The 27,124-nt window shown below is 42.4% G+C and overlaps 1 protein-coding gene across 2 annotated transcripts in view; it reads left to right on the forward strand.

Moving 5' to 3' along the window:
• Positions 1 to 27,124, forward strand: part of syt1a (synaptotagmin Ia) — a 90,313-nt gene that overhangs the window by 19,304 nt on the left and 43,885 nt on the right. For both annotated transcript variants that reach the window (XM_077499704.1, XM_077499705.1), the window contains exon 2: positions 7,755 to 7,807. The gene's annotated coding sequence lies outside the window, so the exon portion shown is untranslated. The remainder of the gene's footprint in view (positions 1 to 7,754; positions 7,808 to 27,124) is intronic.

The raw sequence follows: 27,124 nt of genomic DNA on the forward strand, positions 1-27,124 counted from the left end.
CTGTAATTATTTAAATTAACCAAATGCATGTCAAAATGAAGTGAGATTAGATCGTGTTTTCATTTTTGGAGGCAGCACTTTGTCACTCAATGGAATTTTGTCAATGACTGTCAGGGGTGGAAAACTGCGGTGCTTGAGGGCCGGAGTCCTGCAGATTTTATAGATTTCCCTACTCGAAGTGCAGCTGATTCCAATTGACAGGCTTCTGCAGAGCTTGCTGATGAGCTGATCATGAATCAGCTGTGTTGAAGAAGGGAAATATCCAAAACCTGCAGGACTGCGACCCTCGAGGACCGGATCTCGACACCCCTGCAAGCTAAAATACATCTCGATAACTATTTGTAGCACTGCAGCTCTGCTTACCTTTTGGCTATGATGTGATGGAGACCCAACTACTTGTACTTAAACAAGTAATTAAGAGGCTAATTTTCCATAAGTCGTCACTTTTAAAACTCATTCACTGCCAGTCATTATAGAAAATTTGTACATTTCCAATACTCACGTGATATTCCATTCAATAATTATATATAAACCGAATCTACCAAATAACAGAATAGACTCCCTACTTTTTGTCCCGTCCCGTTCTTTTATAATTGACAGCAGAAAAATGTAGGTTTGCCAAAATACAGCCATTTCTCCCATGGACTCTGAAACTGTGTTTATTTCCTATAAAATGGGGCAATGATGTCATCTACCGGTGGTTGGGCATCAGTAAAGTTGTTTCCAAGTTTGATATTTACAGTGGAGCATGCTCAGATTCGCCCCCATTTAGCACCGCTCTAAAAAATACAATTGACAAGTATACTTGTCAAAGGCAGTGAATGTTAAATGAGCTCTTCTAATGTTGTTGTTTTTTTATCCGCCTCCTCGCTGAGGTCGGCAAATTAGCGGCTAAGCAGGCAGGCTCGACGCCAGCGATGATATTCCAGGTACGACTCGAGCGACCCGCCATGCAAAGCACCTTCTTTCTTTCCATCACAGAGACTTTGGCCGCTTTGATTGACGGCCATTAACCTCCGGCCCACACTGTTATTCATCCGCCACTCTTTTTTTTTTTTTTTTTTCTTCCTCTCTCCGTCAAAGGGGAAAAGTCGGAATAAGGAGCCGGCGTGGTCTTGACATCTTGGCCGGAGCCGTCACAATGTCGCTCCGTTTTTTTTTTGTCGGCTTTGACGAGACGACGGTGGCGACAGCGGCGGCGACTCTTTTAATGAGGCGCGAAAGGTCATCAAAACGCGAAGCTAGCTCGGATTAGCCAATACGGCGCTGTGAAGAAAGAAGTCCAACTGGCTTTTTTTCCCCATCCAATCTTTGCTAACTTTGATTTTTTTTTTTTTTTTTTTTTTTTTTTTTTTTTTTTTTTTTTTACTTATTTACCACACAAATAGGACAATAAGGACACTGTGATTTATATTTGATGCATACATACACAACTTAGTCCAAAATTGTCATAAGATTATGATCAAAAACGAATGCTGCTAACACTGCAGCTCTGCTTACCTTTTGACTTTGACACGGTTGTTCTTTGCATTTTGGAACTTGGTCCCGAGACCCAACTACTTGTACCCAAACATGAAAAAGTCCATTTTCCATAATAGTGTATGTCTCCTTGAAGCATTCCCGTCCCGAGGCACTCGCTGGCAAACCTTGTTTGCGTGCACGCGTAATCGAATTGTGGTGTACTTTGCAGCCAAATGTGGGCCGCGCTCGGGCCGTGTGCTCGTCACACAAACTCGATTTCAAGCGAGTCTAACGACCGGCCGGCGAACTGCGTCTGACGCACAAAAGCCGGCGTCGTATTTATAGGATGATCAGGATACATTTGCCGTTTTATGCTCGTCCGTTGGAAAGGAAATACGATTGATTGAGTTGAACAGCTGACATTTAATAGCATGAGTGTGCTAATTTCACCCTGCAAATATGCAAATTGTCTTCATTACCAGGTATTAGGAGAAAACTCTTAAATGTGTGATGTATGCAGCATTTCCTTAATTAGAACAAATTTGAAAAATGAGATAATTTACGAATGTTAAATGTCATCCTATATTAATATTTGATACAGTCAACACAGCTTAATATTTAAAACTCATCTTATAAAATTACACTTAATTAGGTGTGTCAAAATTAGTGCCTTAATTTGGAGTTAATTTAAAGTTCCTTTAACGCCACTCATTTTTTTTAATGACCAAAATCAATGATCAAAATTTATCAATAATATCAACATATATTTGTGGAGACTGGACTCAAGTTATATTTTACAATTTTCAAAATGTGCAGAATTTCACAAATTACTTCATGTTAAAGATTAGACAGGTGTTAATATAAAAAGAAAAATGCACTGCGCTGTCACCAATGTCTTACAAATGCAATTATGCCATCTGGTGGCAGAAAAAGGACCTCAACACAAATCAATATCACACTTTTTTTTTTTTTTTTTTTTTACAGTACATCATTTTAATTTTAACTAAATTTTAGGAATTATGAAATTACTGTATCAATGACTAAAAGATGCAGCCATATTTCTATTAAACGTTTTCCCCACAATATGAAAACATACATTTTGAACAGACATAAAATCTGCGATTAATCGTGAGTAATCTATTGAAGTCATGCGATTAATTACGATTAAAAATTTTAATCACCTGACACCCCTACAATTAATGGTAAATTGCTGACACAATATAAGATTTGTTTTAAAATGCAACTTAACGCACATACAGTACACCAATGACACTTGGTAACAACTACTACTTCCTTTAGTTGACATCATTGTACTGCTTTTCTATTAGGACTTTGGGGCCATCTTATGTGCTTCCAGAAAGTGCACAAAACCGCAAATAGGTGAGTTTTTCAGCTAACAAGTCAATTTTGGAATAGTAATCGGCAATTATGCGCATAATTGCTGACACTAGCCGAGCATTGCACAATCACAATGAAATTCACTAAAACACATTTCGGCGTGTGGATAACGTCTTGGTGAAACAGCATGTGGCTCAGTTACCAATTCACTGATGGCAACTTGGAGACCTGTGTTTACTGCATTCCATGTTTGCTTGGTGCAATTTCTCCTCAACACCTGCGAGTTTCAAATGAAAGCGTCTCTTCGATGGATGCCAGGCGTAAAAGTGGGTCACCCTCTCTTGTGGAGGAGGAGGTGTGGTCATGCTTGTCTCCTCCAATAACCCGTGGGGGCCCTCAGCTTATGCAAAAGTCATCTTACCTCGCCACGCCGCTCAAGATGCAGTCATGTGTCTCAAAAAAAAAATAAAAAAAATAGAAATCATAAGCGAGAGTCAGTTTTCAAACGCAAACGCGCCGGCCATTCCAAGGGCAAAAGTGTCATCATCTCGCCGCCAGACCATCTGAATGTCATTACGCCGTCTGATTGGAGTGGCGCGTTCAAGGGCGTTCCACTCGGCCCAGATGGTCATGGAGGGCCGCACTCCAGACCACCAAAACAAGACATCGCTCTCCAGCAGTATTATTTTGTTGATTCCAGAAAAATGCATTTCGAAAACAATCAATTCGTCCTTTGGTCATACTGAAGCTACATATTAGTTTTGGATAGCAAAATGGATCTTGATACCAAAAACAGAAAAATGAAATTATCCCCCACGCACCACATTTTTCATCCTCGAAAAAAAAATCACTGCAATAAAATGCAATTTTTCAATTTTCTTGAGTCTTTAAAAAAAAAAAAAAATCAAATCAGATGAAATTGTCGTTCCGTCAAACCAAATGCAAAATGCATGAATTGTAAAAGAAACTCGACAAGACAAATACGCCATATTAAAAAAATAAATAAAAATAATAAAAATAATAAAAACTAAATTAAAACAAATTTTTCAGGAAATAAAAACACCAACTTGCTCTAAAATTAATTAAAACTGAATTTAAAAATCTTTTCGTGAGCAAAAAGGAGTATTTGTGATTTTTTTTTTTTTTTTTTTTTCTTTAAAGGTAGATCTTGAGCCGACATACAGAAGTTATGATTATCATTACCTGAAAAACAAAATACATTGCTTGGCCTATTTGTGCTGCAGGGAATTGTGTGAAAGTGGTTGGGCGAATATGTGCAATACGAATTCACATGTATAACGGAACGTATGGTGTTCCACAAGGTTCAATTCTGGGCCCTTTGCTGTTTTCATTGTATCTGCTGCCCCTGGGTTCCATCTAAAAAACAAAAAACAAAAAAAAGATTGTTTTCAGATACATACTTGCAATTATACATATGAAGGTGTTTACAAATGTGCTGCATATAAAAACACAAGTAAAAACACAAGTGAAAAACTGGTCCACTATGGCAGTATTAAGAAGTCCATCCAAAATCTTCCCAATCAGTGTGTTATCAGTGTGATATTCTGGATATTTATGTCACAGCCTAGTTCTCATATTCCAGTCACATGTTTGCTTTTTGATTTGCATGTGTTGATTGCACATATTGGCATGTTCACTGCGCAAAATAGCCTCAAGTACCTTTTTTTTTTTTTTTTTGCTGTTTAATGTCACCTAATTTAGTGCAATGACAACGGCGGCATAATTGGACAAGCCACAGCCTGTTACTTGTAATTTTTTTATTTTTTTTGGGGGGCCGAGTAATCCCGACGCGTTTTCACATCGAGACAGACAAACATTGAGTGGCATGTCGGGCTCCACCACCCCGACTAAAAAAAGAAAAACAATGCAGGCAAAATATTGAATAATTCCTGCTGCCTCAACGGGCAGAATTATTCATGTCGCCTCGCCGCTAATACCCCGACGAGAGAACGGCGGAATACTAAGAAGGCCTTTGTGTTAGCTTAGCGTCGGATGGGTGGGGAAAAAACCGTGTTGTAAGAGGACACATTTCAATGACCTACTTTGTAATATCTTCAGTGGGCTCAGCTTAAAAGTGTTTACTAGCGCTTCAGTGGGATGTGGCCTCCGTGGACTTCTGTCGGCATCGGGCTGTTGCTGGTACAAGCGCTTTCATTTTGCTCATAAGCGACTCAACCATCTGTTTTTATCTCATTTGTCTGGCTCTAATTGGCGTCACTTTTACGGTAATTGGATTCAAAAGCTTGCTTAGCGCAGGTCGGAACGTGCCTGATGCCTGAATGATTGTTTTTTAGACAGCAGATCTTTATTAGTAGGTACACGGGGGGCTCGGTTTCAAATGGAACGCAAGCATATTTTGTAGATCATATACTGTAGCTTCACTGTGCTAACGCAGTAATAAAGTAAGTAGGGTGACTAAACGTCCATTTTTGCCTGGACACTTTTTACAACCTTATGTCAAGAACTTAAACTCAATGGTCAAGCATTGAGCGGCTTCATTTTTTTTTCCTGAAAATATGGTCACCTTAGAAGTAAGTGAATATTAAAAGTTGGTTGACTAGACACATTTTCATGTTGTTTGAAGAAGTCAACAGACTGAACCGTCTCTAGTAAAGTTGATGGGTGAAAGTCAAGGCCTAGTCGGACTCTGTTGTCGCTCCCACTCCGGATGTGGGAACGAGCCGCGGGTAATGTTTGCTGTGTAAACACCAAGATGAGGACGGATGGAGGGGGCGGGTTATCATCATCGTATGGCGGCTTCATTACGTCGCGCAAACATGAAAGCGCCCTTGTGCAAAGGTTTGGCGCAGCCGTTCCTCGCCACCGCCACCGCCGGCGGCCTCCTGCCAGGGTCTTTGAGCGGCGTTCAAGTGGGCCTCACTTCCCTCCTGCCTGTTTGCGGAGGCTGCCAGTCTCCTTGGAAGGCAGCGTGGAAGTTGCACACACAAAAGCAGACAATAGAAAGAGGATGGCATGATGAAAGCTCCTCCCTCCCTGGTGTAATATCTCCACGCCGGATATTGTGCCTGCTGTTCAACACGCGCCCCTCATTGTTCCTGTACGCTCCTTCCTGATCAACAGATGCTGAGATCTCCACTCTTAGATGAGCCAACACCTCATATTGTCCTTGGTGTCTGTCATTACACAGTCCTCATTTTCTTGTGTGCTGTTCAAGCCAAACACGTGATACACGTAATTTTGTTAGCGTATTGCGAATGCTAATTTATGGAGTCACCCATAACCACCCACAAATGACAAAAATGTGGACTCTAACACCATAACAATTACCCTTTATTCGATAGAGGCTAAGTGTTAGCTAGAATCTAGAGTTAGGTAGAGGATTGCGTCTGTCCTTTAGCCCAACCCGAAACTCTGCAACACACAATCCCTTACTCTACTTTAGCCCAACCCCAAATTCAGCAACACCCAATCCCTTACTCCAACCCTGATATCTTAATCCTTCCCAATAACCCAAACTGCCCAAACTACCTTAACCCCAACTATCTTACACTAATCTTACCCCAGAGGCATTTACCCCAATTACTAATGCCTGACTTCAACCCCAGACTTTACCCTATCCACCTAACACTTAGGATCCACTTTAGCCCAACCCCAAATTCCGCAACATCCAATTCCTTACTCCAACTCTGATCTCTTAATCCTTCCCAATAACACAAACTGCCAAAAACTACCCTAAGCCCAACTCTCTTCCACTAATCTTACCCCAGAGCCATTTACCCCAATCACTAATCCCTGACTTCAACCCCAAACTTTACCCTATCCACCTAACCCTAACCCTAACACTAATCCTTTCCCGCTAAACACAAACCCTAACCCATGAACCCAATCCCCCAAATCTAACCTCCAAGCACTGATCATAATCCTTACCCCAAATCTCTTAAACTTTACCATAACCCAAAACCCTGAAGACGACCCTAACTCAACTCTCTTATCTTTACCCTAAGTCTAAACCCAGAACCATTTCCCATTACCTCGAAGCTAACTCTAAATCTTACCCTAATCGCCATAGCACTGATCCTAACCCTTTTCCCCAAAACAGTAGTGATAACGCTGACCCCAATCGCCCAAAAATTCCGTGTAGATCCTCAGTCATCCTGTTCATGTGAATACACAAAAATGTAACTAAGGCAGTTGGACGAAATTCAAGTCCAGTTGGCGAGATTCAACCTGTGTAGAATCCCCCCATACACCGACAGAATGGACAGACAGAATTTGTGTTCACTTTCTCGTCCCATTCTTCGCCGGCCGTATTTTATGTCGGTGGTTTGCGGACTATTTGGCGTTGGTCCAGCCCACGCGATTGCCGCCCTCCGTTGCTTCATGGCGGCCTCCTGCCGTCCGCAACTAACTATCAGCTGCTGCTAATTGGAGGCTCTTGAACAGCCCCGCTGTGACGGCTTTTGCTTAATGACCATCCTCCACGAGTTCGTTCGTTTAAAGACATTGGACTACCTGGTGTATGAACTACTGAAGAAGTTGGTATTTCATTTTATATATATATGTATTTAAAAAAAGCCCTAACAGGTTGAAACCTGTATTTAAAACAGAATTATTTCCGACCGATTGAACAAGCAAAGCTCAAAGTGGAAACCTCTTTTGTGGCCTGATTTGACCGAACTTGATGGAAGGTTGAATCCGAGGACGACCCCATCCATCAGAAACTGAATTGTCGCAGAAAGCATCCTCAATGTTGCTCTCCCGGCGACACAGATGATAACTTGGGAGTCGTAGTCTGTCTTCTTACCCCGCTAGCGGTCGTTAGATAGAATTAATTGTGTTAATTAGTGAAGCCCGTCTGCCTTCAGGCCCAACGAGTGTTATTTAAAACATGAGTTCATCACCCGGGCTCGTGATTTACAATCGTCCTTGTTGTATGGACTTCATCTTGAAATGCTTTCCTTTGTCTCTTTCAGCAAACACAACCGTGAAGCTGCTACTGGAAGGACCCCGTCTGAGTGAGCAAATCGTAAGTGTCCCTGTTATGCAATAGCCGGTGTAAGTCAGAGCAATTCTAAAAGTCCAATTGTGTTGTGATTATATTTGCCAAACGTTTCCCTCCTGCGAGTCGCGCAATATCCATCAAATGAGTTCATCCCGTTGAGAGTCGGGAAGCTCATTGGACATGCAGACGTTGTCCTGTTGCTTCCCCATAATGAGACGTGGAGGCGGGCAATCTAATATGCAGCACGCAACACGGCCGAATCGGTGGTCATTCCTGCTGTGTTCTCTTTCCATTTCGCCGACTTTTACTGATTTGAAACTGTAACCTGCTACGCTTATCTCCAATTTGCAATGTCATATTCAGCACTGAGGCTGCGGCGCACAAAACTGGAATCGCAGGGCCTCGGCGGTCAATCAGACGCTGTTCTTTTTCCATTTGGCTGACTTTTACCGACTTAAAAAGTGCTCTGCTTCACAAATGGCGATCTCTTGATTTGCAAAGTCATATTCAGCACGCAACACTGCGGGGTCACACGGCTGCTGTGATTATGTTTGGAGGCGACCACAAATTGACTGTCCTGTTTCATTTTTTGTGACTTGTACTCCACATTCATTACAGCAAGTTCAGTTCCTCAAACACATTTGCGAGCAGAGGCACCACTCAAACATCGACATTCATAATACGATTGTGAAAGTGTGTCACCGTGGACCGTGATAAGGAAGGATGAAGAACACATAACTGGCTCGAACAAAATAGCAGCGCTAGCATGCTAAGCTAGCGTCATAAGCATTGTGAACAGCAAGGTTAGCCTTGGCTGCTATGTTGGTAGCGTGGTTTATTCGTAACAGAGTGTTAGTAGAGCACGAAATGTTATCAGTTTGAAATCTAAACATAGAACATAGCATAGAAATGTCTTGCTTCTGTCTGTTTGCTAGACTCTTGTCCAGCTGTTGGCAAGCGAGGGATGGTGCATGGTCCAAATCTTGGTCCATTCTGTACTCGTTGACGTTTGTCTTGGACCAATTACGTCGCAAATGATAACTTTCTGCCGTGTCGGGATCACACTCGCGGTTGTCATTTGTGATTGATGTGTGACGTGCGTGTTGTCTGTTCCTCCGCCGTGTATCTACCTTCTTCCATTAGCGTGCGTATTAATCACGCTTAACCTCGCGCCATTGGCGTGCAAGTCCTTTGTGCTACTTGTGTTTTCCACTTATTAACTGGCTGGGAACAGGTAGATACTGTGTCTAGAAAACATCCATGCAGTCTAATAAGCAACTTCCACATTGACGGAAACAATCTTGAGCGAGAGACGGGTGTCTGTCACGAGCGTCCTTCGCTCTTTTGGCCCATGGTCAGCGTCTCGAAATGAAAGCCGCCGCCCGCCGCCGCGTCTCCCCGTGCCCCCCTTTTAATCTCGCAGCGCTGCTATTTCATTTCCTGCCCGGTTCGATGAATCAAACCCATCTCGTGTCACTCTCACGCGCTTTACATTCCTAATCCACATGATGGCACCAGCTCGTGTCATCTTCTGCAGATAAACAAGCACCTGTGCTCAGAGGCTGCATGTTAAAAGATGTGGTGTGTGTCGTATAAGCCAGTTTGTGTGGTTCTGCAACGAGTTTTTGGGAGTTGGGACTATCTGTATCTATTTTGGCTGTGAATCCATATATTGGATTGCCAATGACTGGCATGCTTGAATGTTATCCTTGTCAGGTCTCTGTCCTAAAGACTTCATATTACAATTATAAATTTGTCATCCTGCAATGTTTTAACATGTCACACATTCTAATTAAAATTGTGTTTGTGGAATAGGGGGCGGCCATTTTGCCATTTGGTGTCAACTGAGATGGATAAAAACGGTTGTGTTTTGCTGCTTAATTCATATTCCAGAAACAATATTAATCACAATGTTGTGTTTAGACTAGTGGGGATACATTGAATATATTATTGTACATTTTTTTGGGTTGACTTCGATTTTAATCCCTGAAAAGCAAGGGGTTCACTTGTACACTGGTGAATGTAGCTCATTTTGGGGGCTCACCTTTAAAATTAATCCAAACAACATTTGAGGGATGTTTTTTTTTTTCTAGTATTTTCTTTTTACTTGGTTGAAATGAAATATTCTAACAACAAAAACACAGTAGCACGTTTTGCCTCTATTCCTGTTTCACTGTACTGCAGTTAAATTTCAATCCTAATTGTTTTTTAACGCCACTTTTGAATCAGCAGTCAGTTCTGCGCCTTAGCATGGACGGCAGTGCTTGGTCGGTGGTCCGTGTGTCGTGCCGGAGGCCGCCCTCGCCTCCGCCGTTCACTAAGCATCAAGGCGTGACGGCGACACAGTGGGAGAGGACAAGGCTTGTCCTCGGGGACGCCCCCACCCCCTTCCTTAAACATCCACCACCCCCCACCCCTGACTGACTCCCTCGTGGTTGTCTGATGTGTCCTCTGTGAGCCAAAGTGTCTCGGACACATTGCGGTCGCCCTGAGCTGGAGGAGATATGACAAACACGAAAGGTCGCCCCTGCTTGCCGCCGCCGCACGACACCCGACGCCAGGCTAGCATGTTAGCTCACTTGGTACAACACCTTCAATGGTTCTTTTGGATCTGGCCTTAAAATTACATTTCAGATTTGTTTTTGTTCACGAAAATATGATTTCCATTATATAAACATTTAAAAAAAAAAAGATTCCTGTGACGCCCAAGGCAAACGACGGCGAGGCCAACATAGCTGAGCCCCGAAGCGGGTGCCGGTGGGCGAGCGGGCGCGGGCTTAATCTCTCCGGCGGGAGCCTGGTTTTAGCTGGCTGGCAGCAAACAGACGCGCTCGCTTTGTCTTTTTGTTCTTGAGACTTGTTGAGAGGCTGCTGCCGGAGAGACGTTTGATTGATGTGGGGCCAACTCACCAACAAAGCAGAACCACAACCTTGAACAGTGCTACAATGTAGAGGATAGTTTCCAGACCCAACCGCAATCGGAGAAAACCCACCATATAGAGAAACCGATTATAATCGTCCGGCAGATTTTTTTTGCTGATTTTTCCAACTGTTTTTGTTACTTCTCGGTACAAACAAAAGACAAACATAATGACGTTCAAGCCTTCTTGCTCCCACCAAAAAATGGGCCAAAAAAAATCTGTAATTTTCTTGCTGTTATGAAATTAAACAAATACAAAGTTTGTTTATTGTTGTGTCAAGGGACATTTAAAGGGATACTTGACTAATTGAGACATTTTCAGCAGTAAAAAGTTAATATTTTGTCCAGAATGAATTTGATTAACTTCACTATTTTTCATGTACAATTAATACCTTTAAAAAGTCATTTTTCTACTTGCTGTCGACTTATGATGACATCACCTGTGCTGAGGCCAATCATGGCTCACCTGTTTTCTTGTGTTTGGTCAGTAAACTGAGCCATGATTGGTCGTTACCTACTTCCTCAGCACAGGTGATGTCATCATCAGTCGACAGCAAGTAGAAAAATTACTTTTTAAAGGTACTAATTGTACATGAAAAATAATGACGTTACCACATCAATTATCGACCAAATATTAACTTTTTACTGCTGATAATGGCTCAATTAGTCAAGTATCCCTTTACAAATACTTTTAAAAACAAACAAAAAAAGTTTAAATCCCTACAAATAAATATGAGACTTTAATATTGTTAAAATAAAAATAATTTTTTTCATTGAAAAACGTGCATATTACTCTCGCGCGGCTGGAGGTGGGGTGGGCACATCTTCCCTCTCTGCACTGCTGCCCGGTGCCGGTTTCCGGGGGGGGGGGTTCGCGGGGGGCCGGGTTCGCGGGGGGGGGGGGGGGGTTGGCGGCCATCGGGGGGGGGGGGGGGGCGGCTTGTTTGGGGGGGGGGGGTGGAGGTATGGGTGGGTGGGGGGTTGGGTGTTGGGGGTCGGGGTGTGTTCAGGGGTTTGGGGGTCGGGGGTGGTGGGGCCTGGGTCGTGGTGGGTGGCGGGTTTGGGTGGGGTGCGGGGGGGTCGTGGGGGGATGGGGGCTGGGGACCGGTGGGGCGCTGTGGGGGCCCGCTGGGCCTTGTTCTGCGGCCTTGGGCTCGGGGGTGTGGGCCGGGGCTGGGGCGGGGGTGTTCCGGGCGTCTGGGTCGGCTCGCCGACCGGTGTCCGCTCGGGTGGCTTGGGGGTGGCCTTGGTGCTGCCGCGGCCTGGGGATTCCGGGGGGGGCGGTGCTCGCTTTGCTCGACCGCGGTTGACGGCTTCTTTCTTTGGTGGTGGTCCTTATGCATGCCAGATCCGTCGCACCAGCATCTACTGAAACTCAACAGAAGTAGCCTCTCCCTCCCACAGCCCCTTGAATCAGTTGGTGCTGGTGTCTGTGGTTCTCACTTTGCTCTATCTATCCTTCCCTCCTTCCTCTCTTTAGTTTTTCCTCTGGTCACTTGAGATCTTAATTTATTAGAAGTATGAGGTTTCTGGGGTTGGCATAAGACTCTGGTTTTGTAACCACGTAGGAGGGGTCTTGTTGGTGCTGGACTTCACTTTGATGGATTGGATGTACTGGCTTCTATGGATCTCTCTCTGCCTTATCGATCCTTCCCTCCTTCCTCTCTTTAGTTTTTCCTCTGGTCTCTTGAGATCTCGCCAAATTTGCTGGAATTTAGAGGCTTCCGGGGTTGGCGTAAGACTTTGATTTTGTAATCATGGGGAAGGCAGGAAGTGTTTGGTCGGTGCTGGATTTCACTTTGATTTTCCTTTCTTTTCTCTTTATTTCTTTTTTTTCTGACCTTTTCTCTGGTCTCCTGACCATTTAAACCACACGACTCTGGCAAGATTCTGAAGTACCTGGTTAAGGCGAAGGGTAATGGGATATTTATAAGGTTTTAGGTGAATGAATGAGTATAAATTTATACGTATTTGCACGCACGCACGCACGCACGCGCACGCACGCAAACGCACGCAAACGCACGCAAACGCACACACGCAAACGCACGCACGCAAACGCACACACGCAAACGCACGCACGCACGCAAACGCACGCACACATACAAAAAAAGAAAAACGTGCATATTTTTTCTCAAATTAATCAAAATTCTCAAAAAGATGAACTATTTATTATTTTTAGTAAAAAGTAAATATTTTGTCCAGAATGAATTAGGGATGTAACGATAAGGGCAATATCGTGATTGATATTGTGATATTAAAACTGCCACAATATCGTCGTCGTCATGTTCATGATATTTAAAAGGAACACATCTGCTAAAAAAAAAAAAAGTCATATTGATTTCCATTTGTGCAGTTCTAGCACCTTCTAGTGGCTATTTTATTAATGCAATTTAATGTTCATTAGGGATGTTTTGGCCTTCTATGTTTAAAATCTATGCTAATTGTCAGATGAAGGGGAACCTAATTTGCTTGTGAAGCGATCCATGTGTGCTTGCATTAGCAAGTAAGTGCCTCAATATTGTTATGAGAGGTTGTAGGTGGTTTATATGCATTGCTGTTATGTACAAAAGCATTTTTAGTATGAGCTTTTTTATATTTTTTTTATTTTTTATTTTTTACAATATTGTAATAACTCGCCTGTTTTCTGTGTTTGGTCAGCAAACTGAGCCATGATTGGTCGTTACTTACTTCCTCGACACAGGTGATGTCAACTTCAGTCTACAGGAAGTGGAATTTTTTTTATTGTTTTTTATTGGTATTTATTGTTCATGAAAAGTTATCACATTAATTATAGACAAAATATTAACTTCTTACTGCTTAAAATGGCTCAATTAGTCAAGTATCCCTTCAAATGATCAGCCAATTAATCGGTTATCAGAATTTTATTATGCCAGATATTGGACTAAGTATGAGCCTAAAAAAAATCCACATCAGTCGGGCCCTGTTTTTGATTAAACAACCTGTTTGGGTTCACTATTACGATAAAAACCATAGTTCTGCATTACAGTTTGCAGTTGTCCCTGTGATATAGCGTCAGAGGGGACTTGCGATTACATTAAGCTACCCTGGTGGACATCCTGAGCCAAAAGCACCCAGATGCTTGTTTAATACGGCGCTGGCTTGAAACCAACCGAACACGGGAGCGTAATTCACGTTGTCTGTTTGCGGTGTTGCGACGGCGGCCAACCTTCTGCCTGTGCGGCCCCCCTGAAAACACAGTCGCCCCTCCCTTTCCTTTCTCTTAATTTCCAACCCGACACCTCCGCACAGAAGCGGGCCTTTCGAGAGTCAACCGATGACGACGGCGTTGCAAGCGCCATCAGCCCGACGTGCGACTTCCAAGCCGTTAAGCGTCACGCCGGCCCCGGGTTGCCGCGGCAACTGAAAGCTCGCGGTTATTTCGGCAAAGTGCGTCAAGTTTCTCACACCTTCCGAGAATAAACTCGCGGAGCTGCGTCGCCAGACGAGCAACTCTTGCGACTACATTGCAACGTCGGCTAAGACTTTGTGTTTGGTTGATGCATTTTTTGAACCTGCAACTCATGTTTTCAGGGCTGCAATTTAATTGAATTATACAAATCTGGAAGTAATTGATGCCCACAATTAAGATTAGTTTGAACCCTAAATTTAACCGGAACTCTTACCCCAATGACTTTTTACAATATGAGCTTTCAATAGCTTCTAGATGGCGTATCTGTGCTGCAGATTTGGTGCGCTCAGTAGTCGACTTGTGGCTGTTGCGATGGTACGTCGTGTGTGTTTTTTTAATTGTATTTTTTTTATGTTTTTTTGTGTTCTGTAAAGCACAAGTGACAGTTCAGGCTGTTTGAAAGCGCTATATAAATAAACTTGAGTTGAGTTGAGTTAATTATTGTAATTCCGTCATAAAACAAAGAAAGCATAAGCAAAAAACAAAGAAAGCTGTTGGATGAAACTGTGCCATATAAATTCACAAGTATAATGGACCGTAAGGAGTTCCACAGGGTTCAATTCTGGGGCCTCTGCTGTTTTCATACTATCTACTGCCCCTGCAGGCTTCCATCTTAAGAAAACAGCGGGGGTTGTTTGATTTAAGTGAATTAAAATCAAAGAATGTCAAACCGATTTATATCTTCAGTGATTGTTGTTTTTAAACTTTATAAAATAAAGTTGAGTGGTGTACATCATAAAAGACAATTCGATGCTTATCTCAATATCTGAACTGTAATGATTCAGTTCAACAAATCAAAACCGATTTTTTGAGTCAAATCAGTTTTGGTTGCACCCCTAATAATTGCCTGTTTTATACAATTAAATACTAGTTCTTAGCCATTTTATTAGGTTTACTGTACATCTGTACTCATAATAATAAAAAACGCTCCAATACTAAATCTGATATCAGCCTGTAATATACTACACAATTTTCAAGATTTTTATGCAAAATGATATTTTTCGTAGATTTTCCCCAACCAGTCCAAACAAACGACAACCAGCGTAATTTTCAAATCACTAACCATTTGATTGTAATTGGAATCTTTTGGAACAAAGCTAGATTGAACGTTTGTGTGGCTTCCTGGCTGAAAAGGTGCCAAGCGAGCTGCGAGTGCTTGAAAATGGCGGAGGAGCCCCTCAAAGAAACGCCCGTGCACTCTCCAGAGCGCCGACTTTGATCTGAGAGCTTCTCTGTGGCCGACAATGAGGCCTCATTTGGCCAACAGCTACTCGGCACGGGTCTCCTGCGCGCTCGGTGACCGCCGCGACTTTGTGACCTTGGCGTGACCTCTAAACATCACATCCAAATTGCCACGCTTCCCTCCCGTGACCCTTTACAGAACTCTGAGACGCTGCCCTAACACTTTTTACAGCGCAAACAAGAGGTTACATACCCGTCTTGGCACTTCTCATAATACGCCCTCGCAAAAAAAAAAATAAATAAATAAAAAAAAATAAAAAAATACTGTCTGATCTAACACAGGTGCATTTGGCTCTTTGGATGATGTCGTCATGGAGACGACCCCCCTCCTTTGCAACCCGCGCCGCCCCCCCGCTGGCCTAGTTTGGCTCGCCTGCCTGCCCTCGCTGAAAGACGTTACGCAACCGCGGCGTAAGAGACGAGGTTGCTGCTCGAGCGAGATGATGACCCAAACGTACCAAAAGTGTCTGAGAAATTTTGCTCATTTTGGAAAATACACAATACCATGATTTTAGGATTTATGCATTTGTTCCAGGCTTATGTTGATGCGCTGTAATTATGCGACAACAATGACGTAATTAAAGGTGCTTTATGATCCTTTCCGAGGAGTTCCCATCTAGGGATTAGGAAGTAGGCAATGAGTGGACCAATCCAAAAACAGCCCAGGTCATTTTGCCACCATTTCTGGGTGGCCTCCATTTTGCTTGAGGAGCCAGCACATTTCCATCTGCATTTCTCGCTTTTCTTCACCATTCTTTATCCGACCCCCCCTCACGCCTGCCGTGATTCTTATTCATGTGTGGCAACGGATCAGCCTGGACATGTGGGAGGGACACATGCCGCTTTGGGATTGGCATCACTTGAGCTCAGGGGCCACGTTTGATTTTTAACATGGATAGATGGGTCAGGTCAGAAAAAAAATGGTTAACATTAGATGTGTCAGGCGATTAAAATTTCATTTCATTTTATTTGAAAGGGACAATGCACATTAATGAACAAAACAAGTTGTAAATATGCCAGATTCTAGCAGCAGTTGCTAATTTACACCTGTAGTTCCCTATAAATACATAAAAATAAACATCACATAGCAATACAAAATCAAGATAAAACAAATAAGAGCATTGCAATAAAACAATAGAATACCATAATAAGACAAATGAATGTAAAAAGAGTTAATGGTTGCACTTCTGATTGTCCTTCAGCCAACATTTAAGATTTGTTTTAAAAGATGAGCATGACGGATAAGCGCATAATTAATCACATGACTTCAATAGTTAACTCACGATTAATCGCACATTTTATACATGTTCTAAATGTACAATAAGATATTTTTCTAAATGTTCATACTCTTTTAGGCAAGGCAAGGCAAGTTTATTTGTATAGCACATTTCATACACAAGGCAACTCAATGTGCTTAACACAAGGAAAGACAACACATAAGCATAAAAAACAGTAGTTAACATTCAGAGGAAAAAAATAAAAAAATAAAAATAAAAATGTCTGCAGGGGCAGTAGATAGTATGAAAACAGCAGAGGCCCCAGAATTGAACCCTGTGGAACTCCTTACGGTCCATTATACTTGTGAATTTATATGGCACAGTTTCATCCAACAGCTTTCTTTGTTTTTTGCTCAACATAGTATGACGGAATTACAATAATTAACTCAACTCAACTCAACTTTTAGTCATTGATACAGTAATTTCATAAAAATACATGAAATTGAGTTAAATTTAAAATTAAAGAGGTGGACGAGTTGGATATTGACTTTTGTTGAGCTCATTTTTCTGCCACTAGATAGCATAATTGCATTGTGCAACTTGACCCCAGACTCCACAAATAGAAGCATTAGAATTACATATGTTATTGCTAAATTTTGTCGTTGACGTGTCTGCTGCATTGCGGCTGGAATTCCTACAGTACATGCTTTCCAAGTAAGGGGCGCTCATTAAAAAAATAAATAAATAAAAAATGGTGGCGTTAAAGGAACTTTAAATTAAATCAAAGTTAACACATTAATTTGACACTCCTAGTTGAAATATGTTTGTGACATATGTGATTGTGTATTCATTCATTCTCATTTAATAAATATCTACATAATGTATTTAAGTGGAAATAATTAATCAATTATTTCATAAAATAAATGATAACTTTTAGGGATACACGATAATATTGGTGGCTGATAATTATTATTATCGACCTATTTGATGTCAAACAGATAATACCAGATCATCGAGAAATCTGCCGATGATTATCAGCAATTTGATTTCATACAGATAAACCAGATAATAAAGAAATCCAACAATAATTATAGACATGCCACATTGGTCCATCTGTTGTGGTTGTTGCTCATACCAATAAAATTCAGATTCATGGTGGTTTACATACATTGAAACATTGTGCAAAGTTTATACAATGTTTCAATGTATTTGCTAAGCATTATAGTAGGACTCGAAAGGATATTTGTATTGCAAACAATTACCGGCTTACTTTATCAATATCGGTGTCTCTAAATTATTGGTTTATCGGAATTGGTTGAAAATAGCATTATCGTGCATCCCTAATAATTTTCATTACAATTTGCATTTTTTTCCCCATCGCTTGGAGTGGAGCTTCCCGCAGCGCATCTTGGCCTCTGAACTCCGACTGCGGCAGCGGCGGGGCGACAAGGCCGCCCGCGTTGGTCGGCGTAATCTTGTTTGCTCAGGGGCACGGCGTGCGCGACAAAAGGTCCGCCTCGGAGATATTTGTGAGCGCCGTCGCGATAAGGCCGAGGATGTTTGCGTAGATGCGCAGTGCCGCGGGACGACGGGGCGAGAGGCACAGTTAGCATTAGCGGCTAGCTGCTGGGGAAAAACTTTAGAGAAGGGAAGGAGGAGGAGACTGATTATTAGATTAAATTGAGGCTGGGTAAAATAATCTTAAAATGAAACCTCTCCCAATCTGATGAACGACTTCATCAGATTGTTATTATTATTTTTTTTATCTCATCTAGCTACCAAAAGTTATCAACACTGGTGCATTTGTAAATGAGCTCCTGTCTATTGGCAGCCATGTTGTTAGTTTAAGCAGGCACATGAGCGAAAATCCTTTGACATATTAAGAGGAATATTAAGAAAAGCACATTGAGCAAATGGCTACGTTGTCAATAGCGACTGCTTTCATAAATGAGATCCTCGGCTGGGTTGCGATTTGCACCACGGAAAGCACTTCATATTTTCAAAAGAAGACAAAAATCATCCTGACAAATAAACTCTTCTCCCGCCTAGCTTAAAATTTTCAAGGTCATCCTGCTCCACCGCGCACCCCCATTTCCGTCTACATTACCACTGTAATATCTCTCCTGTGGAGTGTGCCCCCCCTCCTGATCCAAAGATTGCCTCTTCTCGGTGTCGTTACATAAGCAAAGCTCGCGGAGCGTGAAGGCGCTTGTGGACGCTCGCGACGCCGTATCGGGAATTGGGCACCAGGAATGACATTTCGAGATAGGCGGGAACGGTTGCGAGGGTCTGGCCCCTGCTACCGTCCTTTTATTTTTTTTGCGGAAAGTGGCACAAGGTGATGAGCAGAAGGCTCAGAGGAGAAAATGTGAAAAGGCAGCAGGAATGGAAGGAGAGAAGGAGTAGCGCTGCAGATGGCTGCTGAAAGGCAAATTCTCATTGTGCCGCACGCATATTTAGCGGCGCATTTTTTTTTAAATGGCGCCATGCGTGCAAAGTCAGACAAGCTCGTCATATTTGCGATTGCACTCCGCTGAAATAGGTAGCCAACCCAAAAATGTTTTATTTACAAGTATGTTCTATGCGGTCCCACTAGTCTAAACACGGTACTCGGATTCATATTTCATTTTATGAATATGAATTAAGCAGCAAAATCCACCGCTTTTGATCCAGCTTAGGGGCGGCCATTGCCAAACACGCACACAACCAAACGTGGTCTCCCAGGCGGGGAAGCGAACTCACCCCACCAACCGGCACTGTAGGCAAGTTGACGGTTCCACTCCCCCACCCAGAGCCCTATAGGGGCAGCCATTTTGCCACTTGCTGTGGCCTGAAAATGACATAACAGTTGCTCAGGGTATTGACCAATCACGGCTCAGCTCAGCTTAGGTGAGCCATGATTGGTCGTTGACTGAGGCCCGATGTTAGTTTTGGTGTCTGTGCTGCAACAGTTTGCTTGAAAATTATTTTGTCAAAAATATTTTGTATTCAAAATTGGACCCCGACTATTGCTGGGGGACTGGAACTGGACCAGCCTGTGAATGGCAAAAATCCGCATAGAATTGTTGCCCATTGTTAGAATTTTAAAATGTTTTTTTTTTTTTAAATACGCCCACAAAATTCTTTAAAAGATGCAGAACATTCGCTATGTGTATTCCCAGTAAAATGGGTGGATTTACTCAACCTATCATTATAAAAAAAAATTTTTTTTTAAATGCGTTAAAATGCGTTAATTATTAATTCACCACTTGATGGCAATACATTCTACACACTGTCTCTTTAAATACCTTAAAAAATTATTTGCGAAATAAACCACTTCTACGTGCAATTTACCCATTTTTTTTTAAATTTAATTTAAAAGTATATTGTATATGTATATTAGTATTTATTATAGTTATATTTATTAAAATTAACTATTTTGCATACATCTTCACATTTTATATCACTAATACTAATAACAAATAATCATAAAATGGACCCTGTTCCATATATTATTAATTATATTTAAAGAATTAAAAAAAAAACATAGCCAATAAACCACAGATTAACATTTTACATTTATTAAACGTTTCGATAAATAATTAAAAGACAATCAATCACAAATAACACAATATTAAAATAATGAATTATTTTGCATATTTTATGTACATACATCAGAACTTAAAATCTCATGCTAATCTATGCCAGGGATGGGCGAGCGATGGCTGATGCCTGGCTTATTTCAAGATATCGCAGCTTGTGACAGGAACTTGAAATGAGAAAATTTAAAGTTAGCTGTCATTGTTTTTTGGGGGGAAATTGTATGCATCAAAAGTAGCTACTACATACAGTATCAGTAGTGACTACTCAAGTTGAGTACTCATAGTTCATACTTGTATTGGGCTGAAGAAAAAAGTGGTTGTCGAACATCCGTGATCTATCCAAATAGAAACAAAATAAAAATACAGAACTTGATGCGGTTGTTGTGGCTTGATGCATACAATAGCTTTCGACACAAATTGGTCATTGTGTGACAAATCTCAAGCTGTGGCTGAATGCGAGCACGTAGCGGCGTGAATTTCCTTCTTTTCCCTCCTCATGCGTACGTTGAAGGTCTGAATGTCAGCGGCAGTGTCAGTTCAGGCGGAGTTCAGCGCCGCTTTCCCGAGGCGCCTTGTGTGATGTGGGCCTCGTTAAAGCCTATTTGGCTCGGGATCAGCGCCGGCGCTCCAGCCCGGGATGGCGAGCGGGGGACCCGCAGAGACGCGTCCAATTTCTCCTCTCTTATTGGGCCTGATGGATCCAAAGTGGCACGGCGGCCAAGCCGGGAGAAGGCGAATGGTGAGGCATGCACGCCCACTTCCTTTCCCCGCAATTTCCTGCACCCGTGTCCATTAGGGCGCTGATTGTCAACTGCAGGGTCGGGACCCGTTTTCTTGTTTTTTTTCTTTGTGATTTGCTGTCTCGGGTAGAACAACAGTTGCTTTCAGGGAGTTTCTGCCACATAGTGTACGTGGACATGGAGAGGGCTCTGGCAAGGTGACCTCAGAGCGATGATGTAACGTTTTCCTTGCAGATTCCGTGCCCCCCCGCCCACTTCTCTCCACCCCCGTGTGGCTTTCCCTCCTCCCCTGCGGCTGAGATGAGGCTCTCTGGTTTGTAATTAGTGTCGTATGAGGCAGCCTCATTCTGCCAGGCTGATAGCATCAAAGCCGCCAGGTGTCATCCAGGGCGTCGACAACATTCAGGTCGGTTTTCCTGGTCGCTAAAGACCATTTCATAATGTTTGGAAACAAGATGCGCCGGGCTACTTCCGGTGGGGCAGACACTGATTGAGTACCACAGACTCGACGGTATAACTGAAAAATACGATAAAATTTTGTTGTGCGTTGGTTTGGTGTTTTCCCTTTAAAAAATCAAATTCAGTGAAACCTGTTTGTGTTGAGGACAAATTGAACATATGTCAAAAATAGTTTTAAGATTGAAATTAGATACAGTCTAAAATGTTCGGGTGTGTCTTTGTGTCATTTAGCAAAGTGTAAAAGCTAGCATGTTAGCTGACGTCAGTTCTACAGCGCGCTATCCATCTCGCCATCAATAACAATAGAAAGGACAAATATTTTGCCAGTCCCTCCCATTTTCCATGATGTGTACTCAAAGGTACAAGATGTATATTAAGATTAGGGATGCAAAAAAAAAAGAAAAAAAAAAGATTTGAATCGGATCATTTGTTTTGCAAATTGATTTGTTCCACTTCATATATTTATATCAAGATATGTACCAAAACATATTTTATTGGAGAAAAATATCTGTAGGAAATGTCACATTTACAGAAATCTGAGAAGTTCATTCACATTATAAAATGACAACAAGAATCTTATTGCATCATTCCATCTGAAAATGAGCCGTTACTGTATCGAATCATGATTCCATACAATCGAACTGAATCGTTCCACTTTCAAATCTAGCCGTATCACACCCTTGTATCGAGATACATATCAAATCGCTTTTTATCAGAGAGATGCAACCTTTATTAAGATGTAATTAGACAAGGTGATTATTACGCAGGTGCGCTTTAGACTGCCCCATTAAAAGGCCACTCGATGAACACTTGTGTACACTACTGCGTTTATATTTTTGTTCATTTTCCATGACATCAACGTACCTGCTGACATATCAATTACGGCGGACATTCAATCGCCCTTGGAAGCAATTTTACTCATCGAACTGACATGAAATGCGTTTAAACTACGTCGTTGGAGAAGAACACTAAAAGCATAATTGAAGCCATTTCAGCTCAATCGTCTTCCTTTTAAGGATTTGTTTACTGCAATCAGAAATGGCTTGAAATTTTTCCACCCGAAGTACGTGTGAAGGTCTATAAGTGAAAAGGAAATTGGGATGGAGCAAAAACTGAAAGCCAAGGGGTGTCTGCGCTTTCCCCACCTGATGTACAATGAGAACATCCATCATCGCACCCCCCCCCGCCACCCACCGTGGCCGACTCCTGAACATGCGCTCCGTTCACAGTCAATTCTGCGTAATAAGCAATTGTGCTGCCGTGTTTTTTTTTTTATCTGCTACACACACACTTGCACAGTGGGGTTACCGACAACATTTGCTGGCTCCAGCAGTGATGCTGCCGAGTAAAGTATCTGCAACTAAGGTGGACCCCAGGGGGCCGCCCCACCCCCAACTAATACACCACTGGTATGAAAACGACATTCAAGATATCAGCAACTTTGTATCGACTGGGAGGAAGTTGTTATAGCAGAGTTTAACCTAGGATGATAGTTGCCTGGTAACAATCTGCAGTATGGCACCGCGCCACCAGGTGGCAACTCCTTGTTTTTGTTATGCCTATGCAGCACTTTTCCATTTTTGTCGTCAGTGTATTTGATGCCGTGGACTTGCGCGCTTAATCGTGACACGTGGTGGCTACTTTTTCCAATTAATAAAATAAACCTGTGGCCTTCCAGTCCCCCCCTTTTTTTTTTGCTCTCCATTTTTTTTACTTGCTATCCAGCGGCGCCGGCCATGGCTGATCATCCACCGCGCGTTACAGTCTTTACTTTGGATTTAGATTACAAAAGTATGTGCGATACACAACGATATCTGTGTGATGGAATGCTACCATCAAAACTGGGAAGTGCTGAAACACATCAGACAGTGACAAATAACAATATTTTCCAAATGTATCATAATGTGTCAATCGGAAGACAACAACGTACCGTAAATCATCTGGAAGCTTTTTATTTTGAATGTTGTAAAACGAGGTTGAAATGAAATTAAAGTGTTTTGGAATCTTACTTGGTGGTAGTTTACAGTTTATACTATTCATATCAGCAATTAGAAACGTTTCTTCCTGAGAAGGGGGCACTTTACGTAAGGCAAAATTGGATTTGAAATATCAATCATAATGTGAATAGAGCGGCACGGTGGGTGACTGGTTAGCACGGTTGCTTCCCAGTACTGAGGACTCGGGTTCGAGTCCAGGCTCCGGCCTTCCTGGGTGGAGTTTGCATGTTCTCCCGTGCCTGCATGGGTCTTTTCCGGGTACTCCGGTCTCCTCCCATATTCCAAAGACATGCATGGCAGGTTAATTGGGTGCTCCGAATTTTTTCCTAGGTGTGCTTGTGAGTGTGGATGGTTGTTCGTCTCTGTGTGCCCTGCGGTTGGCTGGTGACCAATTCAGGGTGTACCCCGCCTACTGGCCAAAGCCAGCTGAGATAGGCTCCAGCACCCCCCGCGATACTTGTGAGGAATAAGCGGTCAAGAAAATGGATGGATGGATGTGAATAGAAATACACATCCCGTCCATAACAGGCAAACATTCTGGTCACCTGGCTGAATTTTGTTGCCGGGCAGTGGCGAAGGTCGCCGAGGTAATTAAATTACGGCAACCACCACGGGGGTACTCGTAATTACTTGCTTCCCAAATCCGACCTAATCCCCCACCTCTCCAGTCTCCGGGAACAGACTCGGCTTCCCGAGGCGTCAGCGCTCGCCTCGCTACATTTTCGGATGTTGCAAGGATTGGCTAAGCGCTCGGTTCCCATCAAAAAAAAAGGAAACTTTTTGGCCTGAGACGCAAGCCAAACATCTGCGGGATATCATCGGCGTTGGCGAATGTTGCTGACCCGAGCAGGTGTTGGCGTGTGCATGTTGGTGTGTGAAATCTGGCGGCGGGTGTTGGCTGAAAAGGCGCACCTGTGCCCACTGAAAAGACGCCTCTGAATACTTCCATATTTCAACAGCCACTTATCCAGCGGCGAGCCTGTCAACCATTGGCGGCGGCAACGGCGGCTTCCTGTCAGAGAGGGTGGAAGCGGGGGAGGCAGCAATTGAAGGAACAAATGGAGAATATATTTCCGTCAATCATTTCACGCCTATTTCTGTCCCCGTCTCTTGGAAGCTTGCGGAAAGGGACCAAATACCGTGGAGGGTTCCAGGATTTGAGATCGAAAGCAAATCATTCCCAGAAATGGTAACAGCCAAGCCTGGCTTTCGTTTCTAAGCAAAGTCTGCCAAAGAGCTTCATCTTTCTTTTTTTTTCAACATGTCTGTCAGCAACTTTAGCCTGGTAGCTTCAGTCATCAAATAAACCTACCGCATGTAATGTTAGCCATGTGGCTTCAGTTTTTGAGCAGCTCGTCTTGTAGCTTAGTTGTGCGTAAAACAAAAGTAGTTTTTGTCATACAGTAAACCCGTTAGCCAAGTATCTTCGGTTATATAGTAAACTTGAGGCTCGAGTTTCTGAGCAAAGTTAAAGATAGCAAAGTAGCTTCATTTTCTGACATCAGCTTAGTAGTATTCAAGTTGAGGTTAAGTTCATGAAGAAACATGAGTTTTTGAACAAAGGTTGCCTTGTAGCTTCAGTCCTTATAGTACATTTAAGTTATGTCACTCAAGCAGCTTCAATTTCTGTCTGAGCTAAGTTAGCCTGCTAGCATCAGTGATAGAATGAAGTTCAATTAGAAAAGTCCTTTCAGTTTATAGAACGATTTGATACAGGAGCTTCAGTTGTAAATTTACTCTTGTGGTGGCAGGTGTTTTGTAAGAACCTGAGTTAAAGTTAACCCCTTAAAGGTGGATTCAATGATGCAGCCACAAAAATATCCTTGAACCCACCTTTAACTTCAGTTTCTGAGCAAAGTTAGCCAGTAGTGTTGCTGATAAATTTTAGTTAAAGTTAACTTCATAGTGTAGTTATTTACTTTTACTATTTACTTTTTCACAATTAAACACCGGGACGCTATAGTTTCACTGAAAATCAACTATGCAATACATTCTCACCAATTTTAATCGCTAGTCAATCGTTGTTTGTGCGGAAGACTGATTTCATGTGCTGAATTGAATCCTATTGTGTTATTATTTTAGCTCATGCTAAATGCCATTTTTTTTAGGCTCAAAACTGACACGGTCCTGGTCAATCCAGGATATCTGGTCACCCTACATGTACTAAAAATCAGTGTACTCTCTCCACAATGCTAATTCTTCTGCTAAATCTGACAGTGGACTCATCTCATTTCGCAACCTTCATTTAGATGTAATTTTGTTGGCCTGTTACAAAACAATAAATACATATTAGGTATGATTAAAAGTTTGCTGGCGAAGTCTTGCTTAGAGGTGGTCCTAAATGTTTTTGTGTTCCATTTAGCTGGTAGCTTAGCAACAAGCATAAATGCTAACTACTATGAGACACCTGAGGGAGCGCATTTGAATCTTTGTGAAAGGAAACCTGTCATCCACACAAGAAAGACTTTGGAGAAAAAAGCCGAAGGAAAATGGCACTCGCTGGCGGTCCAACAAAAAGCTGTAAATGTCAGCGCGGTGGAGGCGTCGGACGCTCCTGAGCGCCGCTCGTCCGCTGATGGAGGAGATGTGAAGCTGGCCAGCTTCCGAAAGTAGACGTTAGTGCATGAAATCATGGCGCCATTATGGATAATCGCGCTGCCATTTTGCAATCGTTCGATAAGTGCACCACAATTCTGTACACAATCGAGCAGACTTACAACAAAATGGCACCAAAAAAACTAACATGATCACTTTTCTTTTAACAATGTGATTTTAAAAGGTGATCAGATTTTCAAAGTTAAAACTGGGATGCTACGATTTAGCTGAAATTCAAATATACAAAAAAATTATCCAAATAATGCGCTGAACTCTTTTCGTCGACGGGGGCCTTACATTAGTTAATGCTAAATGCTATCTTGGTTAAAGCGCTAAACAAGGCAACAGACTCACCATTGTTCAACCTTTTTTATCAGTACTGGCAGCTATTGGAAACTGGTTTATCTCGCGCTAAACTGACTTCTTCTAACATCTTTGTCGCTTTTTATCTGAAAAAAATAAATATAGATATTAATTCCTTACAGGCTGTAGCTTAGCTTAGCTTTGTTTACGGGATAGTTAGATCCCGTTGCAATTAGTTGTGAGCGTTTTCCACATTTGCTTAAGCAATATTATGCTGAGTTTTATTTACCCTGACATGTCTGCACATATGCAAACCTTCCCCAGATCCGCTCGTGCATTTTTTTCCCCCCCTTCCGCCGTATCGGACGCGCATCTACCTGACACATTCAATTACCCACGATGGACACTGCTGCCATTTTCTATGCTGATAATCTGCCCGGCAACACAGACATTGTAGAGACCCACAATTAGAATTTATTCTTATAAATCCATCCACTTTTCTGTACCGCTTACTCCTCACAAGGTTCACGTGAGTGCTGGAGCCTATCCCAGCTGGCTTCGGGCAGTAGGCGGGGTACACCCTGAACTGGTTGCCAACCAATTACAGGGCATTTATTCTCATAAATCAATTTTAAAAATATGTCTTGACTTTTGGAGGCGAACCCTGCATCAGTAGCTTCAAGTTTTGAGAACCAGTGAACGAAAATTGGCTCGAAAAGGATCAGCAATTGTTGGCTACAATTCACATATTGTTTACATGTTGAAATATAGTGCAATAACATTTTTTTTTCCTAACATAATAAATAATTGTGAGCAATAATCTTGAGTACAATTTCAATCAAAAATCGTGAAGCCCT

Source organism: Festucalex cinctus, chromosome 16, assembly GCF_051991245.1.
Source record: "Festucalex cinctus isolate MCC-2025b chromosome 16, RoL_Fcin_1.0, whole genome shotgun sequence".
Lineage (NCBI taxonomy): Eukaryota > Metazoa > Chordata > Actinopteri > Syngnathiformes > Syngnathidae > Festucalex > Festucalex cinctus.